Below are 16,382 nucleotides of genomic sequence, written 5' to 3'. Positions count from 1 at the left end.
TTTGAAGAGCAAAAGAGAAGAACTATTAAAATGTCATAATAAATTAAAAGATGATCATCTAACCCGAGGACAAAGAAAACAAGGTCTTAAAAGCATTTGGTAACGGATCACATCCAAAGCATTAGCCGCCGGATGCAACATCCCTAAGTAGGCCACAATATACGGAGCACGAGAATCACTGCGGGCGATGGTGAACGCAAATATAAGTTATATTTCATGGTTTCTCTAAGGGATTAAAAAAAGGTAACTTTTATACACCAAAAGCACCATAATTCTACATGTAAAAAATTCTGTGTGGAAAAGATTAAAAAATAAAAACTTCAGATTTTCCCAGGGAAAACCATGCCATGCCTGCAGGGGAAAATGTATATTACATGGCGGCCATTCAGATGAAAAGCTTTCCAAGTAATGTCTATCAAGCTACTTGTGCAGATCAGCTCTTCACTGTGGCGCTTTGATCTAACCCCTTTGAAGGACATCCATTTGCCTCCATGAGACAACCCTTTAATTCTTTTTTATGCTACATCAGCACAGGCAAGTCCAAATATATGCAACGTGTTAAAGGGGTTTTCCGAGAGTAGTATATTTATGAGCTGTCCTTAGGAACGGTCATCAATTTCAGATCTGTGGGGGTCTGAAACCCAGTATCCCCAAGATCAGAGCTTCTGCCTTTTCCTGGGTCATTAACATCACGATCATTAGCGACGGGACTTATGTGGAGCTCAGTTCCATTCAAGAGAATGGGGCTGAGCTGCAATACCAAGCACAGCCACTATGCAATGCACGGCACTGTACTAGCTATGCTTTGAGGATGTTGCAGGGTTTGTCCCTTACAAACAGCTGATCAGCGGGGGTGCCTGGAGTCAAACCTCACCAACCACTGATCTGATATTGATTACCTATCCTGAGGATAGGTCATCAGTATTCTACTGCCTGAAAATCCCTTTAAAAGATGGAATTCACATATTCCAGGGAGACCAATTATACGTATAAGGGCTCATGCACGCGGCCGTTGCCCGTCCGTGCCCGTATTACGTCCGCAAACAGTAGGTGCACAATCCGGAGGGTTCGGTGTTGAACAGAGGCATGGAAGTACTACAGAGTGCTTCCGTGGGGTTTCTGTCTGTGCCTGCGCACCGCAAAAAAAGTTGTGCATGCACTACTTTTTTGCGGTGCGGATGGACACGGACCCATTCAAGTTGAATGGATCCGTCTGCAGAATCCGCACGGATGTTAACCGTGCATTGGGGACCCTGATGCACGGAACAGCCAATCATGAGCCCTAAGAATGTGTTATGCAAATCTGCAAGGAACACGGCTTCCGATTATGCAAGGAAGAAACCATAGATCAATCTGAAATCACACTGCAGCGTTTTAGCATCGGATGACATGGCGAATACCGTGCAGAGATACGTTACTGACAAACCAGCACAGTATAGAAAAAATTGCATTTTAGTGCTTTTCTGCATCATCCATTCAACACGCTCTTTCCTCGTTACGCACAAGTCCTTTAACGTAAATGATGTATTTTTTAATCTATTAGGTCTGTAACGTGCTTTGCACCCATTACCACGATCTTCTTTCAAAGGGTGTTAACTAGCCTTTAGATTTGTGAAGTCTCAAATCTCTGCAGCTGTCGGATGCTCTCTCAAGTCCTTATGACTGACATGAAATCATATCCCTCTGTGTACTACCGCCCACATGCACCGTGCTTATTTTAAACCTGACCCCCAGCGTAAAGAACAGTGGGCATTTTAAACGAGGGGGGGGGGGGGGTAGTGCCAAACACGGGGTGCGGTACTTTATCTGCCTTTTCATGTTCACACTGCAGGTTATTCAGGTGGACCCCGGCACCAATATCTGTGTGTATTCTGCATCTCATACGGCTACGGATTTCAAATCTGCGTCAAGAAATGGCAGGTCTCTTCTTGGCTGGATAGGGCGGATCTGCAGCAGGAATGCGGATTCCAGGAAAAATACACGTCCAATTTTTCCAATATGCATTTGTTGCCATTTAAACATATACAAACAGTTTTGGGTCCCTCAGGATCTGACACAGTTTTGCCATTATAAGTCTATGTCAAAAGGTATAAAAATCAACTTTTTTGGACTATCCATATAATTTTGTGACTTTTAGGTACCATTCTATAATTTTGTTTTGGATTTTTACAATTATTTTTAAAGTTTGCTTCTTGTGATACTTTTATCTTTGCAAAATGAAAATGCAAACACTAGACTTAAGGATTACCACATTTTTCGCTTAAGACGTACCTGATGAGATGCAAGTAGGTCTTACAGAGGAGGAAAATAGGGAAAAACATATCCTTAATCAGATATAAAACCCCTCATATCAGATCCTCAGATCAGACCACCTTTAGACCACACCCTCATCAATGATCAGACCCCCATAAGAGCTAAAATAAATTAACTTTTAGGGGGGGAAAAAAAGTGTGTCTTATAAAGTGAAAAATATGGTATATGGCTAAAGAAATGGCTTCATAGAGCCAAATAGACCAGAAAAATGAATGTTATGGCTCTTGGCGACATGCTATTATTGTTATAATAATTACTAAGCAGCACATTCGGAAAGCCTTCAGACCCTTTCACTTTATGTTGCAGCCTTGTGGTACAATAAAAAAAAAAGTTCAAATTTTTCCCCATCATTCTGCAGTCACTTACCCCATCATGAGAAAGTGAGAACAGAACGTTTGAAATCTTTGCCAATTTATAAAAAGGAAAAACTAAAACCTTGAATTGACATAAGTAGTCAGACCCTTTATTCAGGACTTGGGGTACTTTCACACTAGCGGCAGGGGACTCCGGCAGGCTTTTCCGGCGGGTGAATAGCATGTTGGATTTGTCCTGCCGCTAGTTCACGTGTGCCCCTGGACTGCCGCTCTGTCCCCATTGACTATAATGGGGGCAGGGGCAGAGTTCTGGCAGCAGCACGGCATAGCACGCCAAGTGGCAGCCAGACTAAAAGTAGTGCATGCAGATCTGTGACAAGGACAGGGTGTGAGCCCAGATTATTGCTCCTATTTGACTGCCTCAGTATTACATAAGTGACAGGATGTGGGCCATATGTTTACATTGATAGGGCTGCCCAGATAGAAGGATGGGGTGTCTAAGGCACTTTGTTAGGTCCTGATGCACGGTATTGTTTCCAGGGTCCCCAAAATTTCATGTATCTTTGGCGATTCCTGTTTTCCCACCCCCCCCAGCTCTTCAAGGCGACATATTTGGTCCACTGTATTAGCCCATTGCTCTAAAGTTGGGGGGTTCTTTACTTAGCCATTTGAGAGGAATCAATAGCCTTGCCGCTTGTAATAGATGGGTGGCTAGGTCATTCCTAACTGGTTATTTGGAAGCCATAATAGGATTGACTCTGGAGTTAGCTTAATATTTGTCAAAGTAATCATTAACATCTCTCGTTACCTTTTCCGAAAATTTAAAATCTTCGGGCAGAACCAGAAGATGTGACTCAGTGTACCCTTCCTGTCTTTGCATCTCCAGCACAGCTCCGATGGCTGCAAACCTAAGAGATACATTTGTTTCTGGGTATCATACCAGTGCGTCATCACTGAGTGTTCCTGGATTCTCACACATCTGGAAACACCATGAGTACAAAAAGGTGAATACGTACAGTGCTGCCCATAATTATTCATACCCCTGGCAAATTTTGACTTAGTTACTTTTATTCAACCAGCAAGTAATTTTTTGATGGGAAATTACATAGGTGTCTCCCAAAAGATAATAAGACGATGTACAAGAGGCATTATTGTGGGAAAAAAAAACAATTTCTCAGCTTTTATTTACATTTGAGCATAAAATACAAGATGTTCCGCACTGTGGAAAATCTCAGAGGACGTGGTCGGAAGCCAAAAGTGACACCTGTGCTGGCCAGGAGGATAGTTAGAGAGGTGAAAAAGAATCCAAGGATCACCACCAAGGCCATCCTGGTAAATCTGGGCTCTGCTGGTGGCAATGTCTCAAGGCAGACAATGCAACGGACACTGCACACTGCAGACCAAGGAGGACGCCACTTCTCCAGATAAGGCACACAAAAGCTCGCTTGGCCTTTGCAAAAGCTCATCTGGACAAAGAAGTAGACTTCTGGTCTTCTGTGTTATGGTCAGATGAAACAAAAATTTAATTGTTTGGTCACAATGATGTGTCCTTCATTTGGCATAAAAAAGGAGAAGCCTTCAACCCAAAGAACACCATCCCCACTGTCAAACATGGTGGTGGGAACCTAATGCTTTGGGGTGTTTTTCAGCCAATGGACCAGGGAACCTAATCACAGTAAACGGCACCATGAAAAAAGAGCAATACATGAGGATTCTCAACGACAACATCAGGCAGTCTGCAGAGAAACTTGGCCTTGGGCACCAGTGGACATTTCAGCAGGACAATGACCCAAAACACACAGCAAAAGTGGTGAAGAAATGGTTAGCAGACAACAACATTAACGTTTTGGAGAGGCCCAGCCAGAGTCCAGACTTGAATCCAATTGAGAATCTGTGGAGGGAGCTAAAGATCAGGGTGATGGCAAGAAGACCCTCCAACCTGAAAGATTTGGAGCTCATTGCTAAAGATGAATGGTCAAAAATACCTGTGGGAGACATGCAAAAAAGCTGGTCTGCAATTATAGGGAGCGTTTGATTGTAATAGCCAATAAAGGCTTTTCTATTGATTATTGAGAAGGGTATGAATTATTTTGGACTGCACACTTTTTGCTCAAATGTAAATAAAAGCTGAAAAAAGTTTTTCCCACAATAATGCCTCTTGTACATCGTCTTATTATCTTTTGGGAGACACCCAAGTCATTTCCCATCAAAAAATTACTTGCTGGTTGAATAAAAGTAACTAAGTCAAAATTTGCCAGGGGGTATGAATAACTATGGGTAGCACTGTAGTATTTCTGTCTCAGAGAAAGACTTAAGTTCCTCTGGCCGTTTGAAACATATGCAGGAGTCCCTCTGCTTTGGTTGGCGAATAGTAAATTCTCTGCAGATCCTTTCAAGCTCTGTCAGGTTGGATGGGGGCTGTCAGACAGCCATTTTCAGGTCTCTCCAGAGATGTTTTTGAAGTAAATCTTTTTATTTTATTACTCAAATAGGTCAGGCACTTAGTAATACAAGACATCAGACAATCAGATTCTTGAGTATACAATGAGATAGGAACGGATAATTCAGCAAATTACATTAGCGCAAGTATAAAACGTCCATCATGTAGGTGTAAGATTAATTCTGGGGTTACGATACATAATCGAAGACCAAAACGCTGCACATACCCAAAATCAATAAGAGTGATTCAATGCAATAAGGGATAACACAACTGTATTGGGGGATTTCACCCAGTCACCATACACAACACCACAAAAAAATGGGATGACGTGGACAGGAAATGGGCGAACTAACCCCATTTTTCAATCAGCTGTTGACCCTTGGAATTCTAAATATTGTTTCCAGGGTAACCACGGTTTGAGAAAGCGGTCATGCCTCCTGGCCGTCCACCCCACCAACTCCTCTAATCTGTATATTTGGTCAATTTTGTTGAACCATTGCTCCTTAGTAGGAGTATCAGTGCTAAGCCAGTATAAAGGGATCAGCAGGCGAGCGGCTTGCACCAGAAGAGTAGGCAAGCTGGACTTAGCCGGGAACCACGTCTCATTAGGCAGCCAGAGCAAGACCGATTCCGGGGTCAATTTAATATATGTGACGCACACAGTTGATTGATTACACCCGCTACCATTTTCCAGAACTCTTGGATGTGAGGGCAAAAGATATGAAGAAGGGAGCCAGTTCCCTGTTTGCACCTCCAGCAACTATCGCTTTGAGATAGACCCGCAATGAATAGTTTTTTCGGGTAGTTGTACCACCTAGTTAACACTTTGAAAGAGTGTTCCTGTATGCGCACACATTTGGAAAAACCATGTGATTTGAGCTTTATACCGACTAATTCTGCGTCTGTAAAAACCCTGTTCAACTCCTTCTCCAAACTCGCGATAAAAGCAGTTTTTTTTTCAAGGAGGCATTCGATATTAAGGAGTGGTATAGGAAGGAGATCCACCTCCGACGCTTAGCCCGTGGATTTAACGCTTTTTCCAACCAGGTTGGATCTCTATGTGTATCCCTCTGGGACATGATACTCTTAAGAGAGCATGTTAACTCATGGACATCAAGGAAGTTTCTTGTAGACACCACCCCAGAGCAATAACTCGAGATATTGCCTGCAGCATTCACCTCTGAGAGGAGATCTTTGAGGAACTTTCCCCTAAAACTGGCCCAGGAGCCGGGGACACTGGCCCTAGATGGTAATACATAATAAGGGATCAAATGAGCTGGCAAGTATATAGGGGGGTTCGATAAGATCTGGCTCCCTCCTTGCATGGAACCCAAAACAGTGAATATGCCTTTCGTGAGGCCAGTAAATGCTGAGTGTGACGTGGGTATACCCCACAATCTAGCCCATTGCTGGTCAGTTAGCGTGGCCCTCTCAATGTCGGAGCCCAGAGGGGGATGATCCTACGCACACAGCGAGATCCACCTCTTCAGCTGAATCGCTTTATAATACGACTGAGCATCTGGCATCCCAAAACCTCCAAGGGAGCGGGGGAGGATCAGATGCACATATGATATTCAAGGTCTTTTTGCCAAATATAGGAAAGAGGAAAAAATGGATCTCACTATATGGAAGAACTTTTGGGTCAAAAAGATGGGAACCATTTGCATGAGATGCAAAAGTTTAGGCATCACATATGTGCTTAGCAGGTTCTTTCTCCCCATCCAGGAGACATAAGGGATGGAGAGAGAGGACAGCATTCTTTTTATGTCACCAATCAGGGGGGTATAATTAGCTCCATAAAGATCTGACAAGTCCCTTGTCAAATATATGCCTAAATATTTCAATTTGGACAATTGCCATTGAAAAGGAAGTGTTTTCTTCAGATTATTGACCAAATCTGGTGATGCCGATATATTGAAGGCCTCTGACTAAGCATAGTTTACTTTAAAGTTGGAAACAGTCCCAAACTCCCTGAATAGCTCAATTATGTGGGGAAAAGCTGTGCCAGGGTTAGTGATGAGGATTAGTAGGTCATCAGCAAATGCTGCATTTTGATCACATACCCCTCCCACCTGCAAGCCCTGGATTCGTTCGTGCTCTCTGATGGCTTGGAGAAGTGTTTCCATAACTAAAATAAATAATGTTGGGGACAAAGGGCTCCCCTGTCTGGTCCCATTAGAAATCTCAAAAGGAGCGGATAAGGTACCATTGACCTTGATCCTGGCACTGGGGTGGTTATAAAGAGACATGATAGCTTGTACAAGTTGGCCCGGTAATCCAAACTGGAGTAAGACGGATTTTAGGTAGGTCCAACACACTGAGTATCGGTGCTGAGTAAGACCAGGGGAATCTTTTTTGACACAGCATGGTGTATGGCATGTCTCCAGAGATGTTTGATTGGGTTCATGTCCGGGCTATTCCTGGGCCACTCAAGGACATTCACAGAGTTGTCTCTAAGCTGCTCCTGTGTGGTCTTGGCTGTGTGCTTAGGGTCATTAACTTGTTGGAAGGCGAACCTTCGGCCCAGAGCACTGAAAAATACCCCCCACAGCATGATGTTGTCACAACCATGCGTCACTGTACAGATGGTATTGGGCAGGTGATGAGCAGTGCCTGGTTTCCTCCAGACATGACGGACTAGCATGTCCTGTGTAGAAATCACGCTCTGTGTGCGAGCGCGATTCCCAGTTATAGACACTGTTCATTTCGAAGGAGCACATGGCATTATACGGATTTATAATGCTGTGCGTCTCTGCATGACCTGTATCTACTGAATTATACTGACAGCGTTACTTTAGTTTGAATCTGTAGAAGTTAGGCCATGCATAGGCACTGCCTAAGTCAGGCAATGTTAAGAATTTGTGGATGTTGCTAATACCTGGTTTAACCCCTTAGTGACCACCAATATGCCTTTTTACTGATGCAAACAAAGTTTTTTTTTAGCTAAACAGCTTGCTTTAATCAATCATTACATGTACTTAAAGGGAATCTGTCACCTATTTTGACCATATAAAACAGTTAACATAGCAATGTGCAATAAAGTACCTTCATTCCTGCATGTGTCCTCTTTCTTTTATTCTACTTTTCATTCAGATGAAAAAGCGACTTTTCTGATATGCTAATTAAGCTTCAAGGTGCCCAGAGGGGCGTTATTCCTCTCCTCTAGTGCCCATTAACGTCCCCCCTGCAGTGCCCAGCCCAGCACGCCTCCTAAGAAATAAATGTACTCCCACATCCTTGCCGAACGGCGCTGCCCCCTCCACTACGTCATGTAATTTATTCACCCCACCATCCTTGCGTCCTCCTCTCTTGGCCTCTGAAATCCAGCGCATGCGCAGTATCGCTGAGTGCCTACGCCTGTACGATACTCCGGCTCCTGAGGGCAACAGCCTCAATAGTGTTACTGGGCATGCGCCGAGCCCAGTGACATAATCAGAGCACTGTTCCCTCAGGAGCCGGTGTATCGTACAGGCGCAGGCACTCAGCGATACTGCACCTGCACGGGATTTCGGAGGCCAAGAGAGGAGGACGCAAGGATGGTGGGGTGAATAAATTACATGACGTAGTGGGAGGGGGCGGCGCCGTTCGGCAAGGATGTGGGAGTACATTTATTTCTTAGGAGGCGTGCTGGGCTTGGAAGAAAGGCGGGTTGGGCACTGCAGGGGGCGTTACTGGGCACTAGAGGAGAGTAATAGCGCCCCTTTGGGCACCTTGAGGCTTAATTAGCATATCAGAAAAATCACTTTCATCTGAATGAAAAGTTGAATAAAAGAAAGAGGACACATGCAGGAATGAATGTACTTTATTGCACATTGCTATGTTAACGGTTTTATATGGTCAAAATAGGTGACAGATTCCCTTTAAAATGGTGCATTAAAAACTATAACACTTGCCCTCCAAAACAAAAAATAAAAAATAAAAAATAAAAAAAATCTGACCTCATCAGACCCAACCCCCCCCCCTCCTACCCGTTGCCGACTTTTATAGACAGGGCTGTGTCTTTCCAAATCATGTCCAAACAACTGAATTTACCACAGTTGACGCCAAACAAAGTGTAGAAAGATCTCAAAGATGATAAAGAGAAATGGAAGGCCCCGGCTAAATGTCATAGCAAAGGGTCTGAATACTTATGTCCATGTGAAATTTTAGGTTTCCCCTTTTAATAAATTTGCACCAATTTAAAAAATTGAGAGCAGGATGATGAGGGAAAACTTGATTTTTGGTTTTATTTTAGCACAAGGCCACAACATAAAATGTGAAAAAACTGAAAGGGTCTGAAGACTTTCTAAATGCAACGTATATATATTGCAGTAACTGTACTGACCGCTATAATAAAAGCTAGTAATTTACATTTAAAGTGCATGGTGGTACTGTTTTTTTTCCCCAAAGTTAATAAAAGCTAACAAAAAAAAGAAAAATAAAGAAGAAAAAAAAAAAATAAAAATCGATAAATTATATGTACCGCAACATGGTGGCACAAACACAGAATACATTTGTCCTGAAAAAACACATCCTTATACAGGTACAGCCATAAAAATAACGTTATGAACAGAAAAACTGGATTTTTGTACTCCCCGTAAAATCCTTTTCTCGTAGGATGCATTGGGGGGACACAGCACTATGGGTATATGCCCAGCTGCCACTAGAAATAAAAAAAAGTGTTGGGTCCTCCTATCTGGGCTATACCCACTACAGATGCAGGAGCAAACCAGTAGGTAGAAAAGCAGTAGGAGCACAAGAAAAAACCTGAAGCCAACAAGTCCTAAACCAGAGAGGACCAACAGAAAAAACTTAGCTACAAAGGGTGGGATGCATCATACGAGAAAAGGATTTTACGGTGAGTACAAAAATCCAGTTCTCTCTTGAATGCATTGGGGAACACAGCACCATGGGACGTCCTAAAGCAGTCCACAAGGGAGGGCAGAAAAAAAACAGCCATGCAACGCAACTAACTCAATGCTGCTTGCAGAACCCTGTGACCCAAACTGGCATCAGCAGAGGCCAAGGAGTGGATGTGATAAAATTTGAAAAACATATGGACAGAGGCCCAGGTGGCGGCCTTGCAGACCTGGGAAGCTGAGGCCTTATGTTTAACCGCCCAAGAAGCCCCGACCGCCCTAGTGGAATGAGCGGTCAATCAAAAGGGAGGAACACGACCCTTGGCAACATGGGCCTCCTTAACTGCCGACCTAATCCAACGGGATATGGTGGCCTTGGAAGCTTGCACAAAGAGGGAGTCCGACCGGCAAAAGGGCTCAGTCAACCGAAGATAGAGACGCTTTAACAACATACAAAACGGTGAAAAGAACGCTCCCTAGGATGAGAGGGGTTAGGACAGAAGGACAATCTCCTTATTAATGTGGAATAAGGACACCACCTTAGGGGGGAAGGAAGGGACCGGAAGCAGAACGACCTTATCCTGATGAAACACCAAGAAATGGGATCTGCTAGAGAGTGCAGCAAATTCAGAAACTCTGCGAATAGAAGTAATCGCCACAAGAAAGGAGACCTTAAACGAGACAAAGAAAAGAAATATCCTGTAAAGGCTCAAAAGGGGAGGCCTGAAGAGCATCCAAGACAATGTTCAAGTCCCACGGTTCCACAGGAGGACGAAAAGGCGAACGCGGTGAGCGACCCCCTGCAGAAAGGTTCTCACTTGGTGGCAAGAAGCCAGGGGTTTCTGGAAAAGAACAGATAGGGCCGAAATCTGACCCTTGAGAGGCCAGCCGAAGACCCTTGTCAAAGCCCGCCTGGATAAGACCCTGGGAACAGACAGGTAGAGAGGGTGAAACTGAGCAGCCTCACACCAAGAAAAATAAGTCTTCCAAGTACGATGACAAATTCTGGCAGACTGGGGGCTTGCGTGCGTGGAGCATAGTCTGGATAACAGACTCCGACAGACCGCGGAACCTCAGCCTCAACAGCCACACCATTAAACGTAGCTGATGTAAATTCGGGTGGAGTAGCAGATCTTGGGAAAGGAGGTCAGGACGTAGGAGGGAGACACCACGGCGAGTCTGCGAGTAGGAACAGAAGATCCGCGTACCAAGTACGGCGAGGCCAGTCCGGGGCCACCAGAATAGTCGGAACCCGGGCCGACTTCAGGTGCTTGTGAACCCTGGGAAGGAGCGGAATGGGAGGAAATGGGTACACGAGACCGAACTGGGACCAAGGAAGGACAAAAGGATCTGAGGCCAGCGCCTGAGGGTCCCGGGACCTCACGAAGTAACGCGGGACCTTGTGGTTGAGACAAGAGGCGAAAAGGTCTATGTCCGGTGTGCCCCAACGCTGACACAGATGAAGAAACACCTCTGGGTGAAGAGACCACTCGCCCGGGTCGGGGTTTTGGCGACAGAGTCCGCCGCCCAATTGTCGACCCCGGGAAGGACCAGAAGGAAGGACTCCGCCCACCCAAGTATGCGAGATGCCTCTTCCATGAGCCTCATGCTTCTGGTGCCCCCCTGATGATTCAGGTACGCCACCGCAGTGGAGTTGTCTGTCTGTATACGGACTGGAAGACCGGAGAGAAGGTGTGTCCAATGAGAGAGAGACAGAAAGATCACCATGAGCTCCAGAATATTGATGTGCAGGGAGGATTTCACTGCTGACCACAGGCCCCGAGCAGATAGGGACCCGAAGACAGCACCCCAACCAGTCAGGCTGGCGTCCGTGGAGATCACCTGCCAATGGGGGGGAAGAAAGGACTTGCCCAGAGATAGGGTGCGAGGTAGAAGCCACCAGCACAACTCCTTACGGATAAGACGGGGAAGACGAACCAGGCGGTCGAGGTCCGGCTAGGACTTGTCCCAGCTGGATAAGATCGCCAGCTGAAGAGGCCTAGAATGGAATTGCGCAAATGGGAGGCAACCATCCGGCCCAAAACCCGCATGCACGTCCGAAGAGGTAGAGGGGACGGCTTGCGAAGGCGAACCACTGCATCTCGGAGAGCCACCACCTCGTCCTGGGGAAGGAACACTCGACAGAGGAGAGTGTTTAAAGGTCATGCCCAAGAAATCCATTCTCTGGCGGGGAACCAGGGAGGACTTGGGATAGTTGACCAACCACCCAAACTGAGACAGGACAGACAGGGTGATTTGGAGGCTGGCCAAGTTGTCCTCCAGAGACGGAGCCTTCACCAACAGGTCGTCCAGGTAGGGAATCACTGCCACCCCCCCGAGTGCGGAGGAGAGCGATAAGAGGGGCCAGGACCTTCGTGAAGACCCTTGGGGCGGACGCTAAGCTGAAGGGCAGAGCCATAAATTGGAAATGCAGAGAACCCACCATGAAGCGAAGGAACCGATGATGGGCCACGGCAATGGGAATATGGAGGTATGCATCCTGTATGTCAATGAACGACAAAAATTCGCCCTCCTCCAGGGAGGCAATCACCAACCCGAGTGACTCCATGCGGAAGTGTCGGGTCCGAACAAGGCGGTTAAGCGCCTTCAAATCCAGGATAGGGCGGAGGGAGCAGTACTTTTTGGGGACCGTAAAAAGATTTGAACAAAATCCCTGGAAGCGTTCCGACTCGGGGACAGAAACGATCACTCCGAAGGATTGAAGGGAATAAATGGCCCGGAAAAAATCTGCCGCCTTTACGGGAGATGCGACATGAAAAACCAACTTGCTGGAAGAGTGGAAACTCTATTCTGTAACCGGAGAAAATGATCTCCAGGACCCAAGCGTCGTCCACGCTTGCACGCCACAACTCCTTGAAGTCGAGCAAGAGGCCCCCCACATGTGGTAAAGCGCAGTCATGCAGAAGAGGTTTTTGCAGACTGGGGCTTTGAAGGCTTTGGGCGAGAGTGCCAGGCAGGTCTGGCCTTGAAGGAAGGGCGCCCGCCCCCGCCCTTTAGTTTAGTGAGCCCGCCCCCGCCCTGGTAGTTTAGTGAGCCTACCTTTACTCCCCATCCTGTGCTACTTGCATCTGTATATATTAGTATTTCTGGATTCTTCATCCAGGGTACACCTCTTAGCAAGTTTTTGTTTTCCGTCCACCAGTTTAAATCTGATCTTACGCGGTTTGGGATGGAGATTCTTTTTTCTACAGAGCACTGCCTCTTGTCCCAATTCTTCAGGATCGACAACTGGACTATCCTGGTATGAGCCTAGGACCAAGATACTGCCGTTATACAGGAGGTCATCATTCCCAAGAGGCTCATGGCACTGTGGATGGAGCACCGAGACTGACATTGGAACTTTCTTGTTTTGTCTATAAAGGATTTTATTTTCTCCTGAGGGAGGGATGTAATCCGGGGAACTGAATCCAGGATCACTCCCAAAAATGTCATTCTGGTTGATAGAATTGTGCACGACTTCTTTAGGTTTATTATCCAGCCTAGGTCTGAGAACCTGCGTATTAGGTAATTGGTAAGGCTGGTTGTTTCTAGTTCCGAGGACTCTAGAACTAGGAAATAGTCTAGGTACGGAAATACTTTTATTCCTTCTGCTCTGAGGGGGGATATCATTTCCACTACAAGCTTCGTGAATACCCTTGGAGCAGAGAAAATTCCAAAGGGTAACACGGTGAACTGGAAGTGTTTTACTTCTCCCGAGTTGTCTACTAGGGCAAATCTGAGGTATTTCTGAGATGTTTTGTTTATGGGGACGTGATAGTAAGCGTCCTTTAAGTCTATGGATGTCATAAAATCTCCGGCTTTGATCAAAGGAATGATGGATGTTATGGATTCCATCTTGAACTTTCTGTATGTGATAGGTTTGTTTAGTCCCTTTAGATTTATAATAGTGCGGAAGGAACCGTCTGGTTTCTGAACCAGGAATAAATTGGAATAGTAACCTCTTCTTCTTTCCGTGCTGGGGACTTCTGCTCCCACTCCTGAATCTATAAGTTGAAGGACCCCCTGCCAGATTTTCTCTAGAGTCTTTTGGCTGTAAGAGGTTATTCTGAACTTTTTGGGAGGGACTGAGGAGAATTCTATCCGGTAGCCATTCCGGATTTTTGGTGACCGTTTCCCAACGGGGCGGAAAATTCCTCAGTCTCCCCCCTACTCTGGCGTCATTATTTATCCAATTGCTTATTCTGGGGGTTGATAAGGAATCCTCTGCCTTTCCCCCCTTTCTGGTAACTCCACCTACCCGACTTCCCTTTGCCCCTATAGGATCTAGTCTGGGAATTAAAGGAACAAAAGGGCTTCTTTTTACTTTCCTCCAAAGAAAACCTTTCTTTTTGTCTGCTGCTTTCTCAAGGATGGAGTCTAGCACGGGTCCAAACATATTCCCCAGAAATTCTATCCCCTCCCCATGCTTTCATCCACAATGTCCTTCTAGCTGAATTGGAGAGAGCAGCATCCTTGGCGGCAAACCTCACAGACTCAGCTGAGGCATCTGCCAAGAATGCGGTGGCTGATCTAAGGAGTGGAATAGAATTTAATATTTCCTCTCTTGGGGTTTTATTTTTAATATGGTTTTCAAACTCACTGAGCCAGAAACACATGGACCTAGCAACCAACGTTGCAGCTATGTTTGTATTAATACCAAACATGGACGCCTCCCAGGATTTTTTTTTTTTTTTTTAGAAGTGAGTCGGCCTTCCTCTCCATTGGGTCCTGCAATTGTGATGAGTCCTCGAATGGGAGGGAGGTTTTTTTGACTACCTTAGCCACACCTGGACGTCAATTTTTTGGGTCTCATCAAACAATTTAACATCAGCCGGAACGAATAATAGCCTATTCCTGAATTCCCTGGATACCCCCAGTCGTCTCTTCGGATCCGTCCATTCATCCAGGATCATATCTTTTAGGTTTTCCTTCACTGGAAATACTTTTTAGTTTTTTGGCTCCGAGTCCCCCAAACATCTTATCCAGGACAGATCGTGTTTTTTTTCACCTCCTCAATGCCCATTGTTGCTCTGACAGCGCCCAATAATTCCTCCATGTCCTCAGATGAGAAAAAGTATTTCTTACTATCCTCCACAATTTCTCCTTCCGTTAGAACGTTGATATTGACGCTCTGTCTAGAGGTGGAGGCCTCCTCGTCCATGTCCTCTGAATCAGAGGAGGATGGAACAGACACCCTAGGTTTTTTTGCCGGTGGTGTAGGAGGGACAGATCTGAGAGAGGCCAGGGAGGACTTTATTTCGCTCTGAATTAAGGATTTGACCTCCATCAGTATGAATGGTTGCTCCTCTTTTACAGGATAATTGATGCAAACTTGGCAGAGTTTCTTTTTGTGATTTTCTGGAAGTCTCTTGCTACAAGTTGCACACCTATGAATTTTAGTTTTGGTTCTGGGCTCTTTTACTCCCTATAAGAGAGAGTAACCAGGTATCAGTAGACATGATAAGTATAGCAGGTCGATATGATACATCATTTCTTTCTCCCCACTCACAGTTGGAGTAGCCGAGGGGGCTTCAGAAGATTCCATCTGGACTGCAGGGGCGTCAGGGACAGACATCTGTAGTTTGGAGCACTAAGAGGAAGACCAGGTTGTGTTCCACCGCATATTCAAACTTGCCGCTTCTAAATACCCAGAGCGGCGTGTCATCGCGTTGTGCGCATGCGCGTCGGGTCCAAGCTCCGCCCCTTCAGCCTCCTGCCGGTCCGTAGCAGAGTGCAGCGCTGAGGCTATTCAACCAGGAGTCGGCGTGCAGCGTGTCTCCGCAGCACGTGGTCAGCTTCCTCAATGTAGGGAAGGGGGACCGACGCTGTGAGGAGAGATACAGGCCCCTGCTGACAGGAACGAGATCAGCTCCATTGATATCCTCTGCCCAGCTTTGGAGTCAACCGCAGGAGGGCAGAGGGAAGGGACACAGATCCCAAAAGGTATTTAAAATAATAAAAGACTTCACCTCCATCAGGAGGCCTCTCTGTGAGGTGCCCCCGTAGGGACAGGAAACACTGAGGGCGAGAGTGGGTGGTGGCCTTTTAAACTCTGTGTTCCTGCCCCTACAGAGGTCAAGGGGTCAATCTCATAGTAGAGCCGCCATGGTGGACGAAATGGAAATACAGTCCGGACTGCAACATAATGGAGAGGACTCGTGCACATGCACAGCAGTCCTGGCAATGTATTTCAGTGCAGCTCTGAGCGCTGACAGCGAGGGGCAGGGGGCAGTAGGAAAATAAAAATGGTGATCTTGACTCCTTATACTACTCCTGTATTACTGCCAATAATCCAAGACCACGGTGACAGATTCCCTTTAAAGAGGAGCTGTCCCCTCTCCTGACATGTCCTTTAGTAACTAGGGTTGTTTCGGGTATCGAACTTTCGATACCAAATCGATACTTTTAGCCCGGTATTGATTTGATACCGGGATTGGTCTTTTATCGATACTAGGCTGTGCTACTGCACAGCCCAGT

At 45.9% G+C, this 16,382-nt stretch overlaps 1 protein-coding gene across 1 annotated transcript in view; it reads right to left on the bottom strand.

The window, feature by feature from the left end:
- LIG1 (DNA ligase 1) overlaps positions 1–16,382 on the bottom strand; it is a 130,035-nt gene that overhangs the window by 96,690 nt on the left and 16,963 nt on the right. The gene's annotated exons all lie outside the window — the stretch shown is intronic.

Source organism: Bufo gargarizans, chromosome 2 (assembly GCF_014858855.1).
Source record: "Bufo gargarizans isolate SCDJY-AF-19 chromosome 2, ASM1485885v1, whole genome shotgun sequence".
Taxonomy (NCBI): domain Eukaryota; kingdom Metazoa; phylum Chordata; class Amphibia; order Anura; family Bufonidae; genus Bufo; species Bufo gargarizans.
The sequence above is the reverse complement of the archived record's forward strand: the minus strand, read 5'-3'. Positions and strand labels throughout refer to the sequence as shown.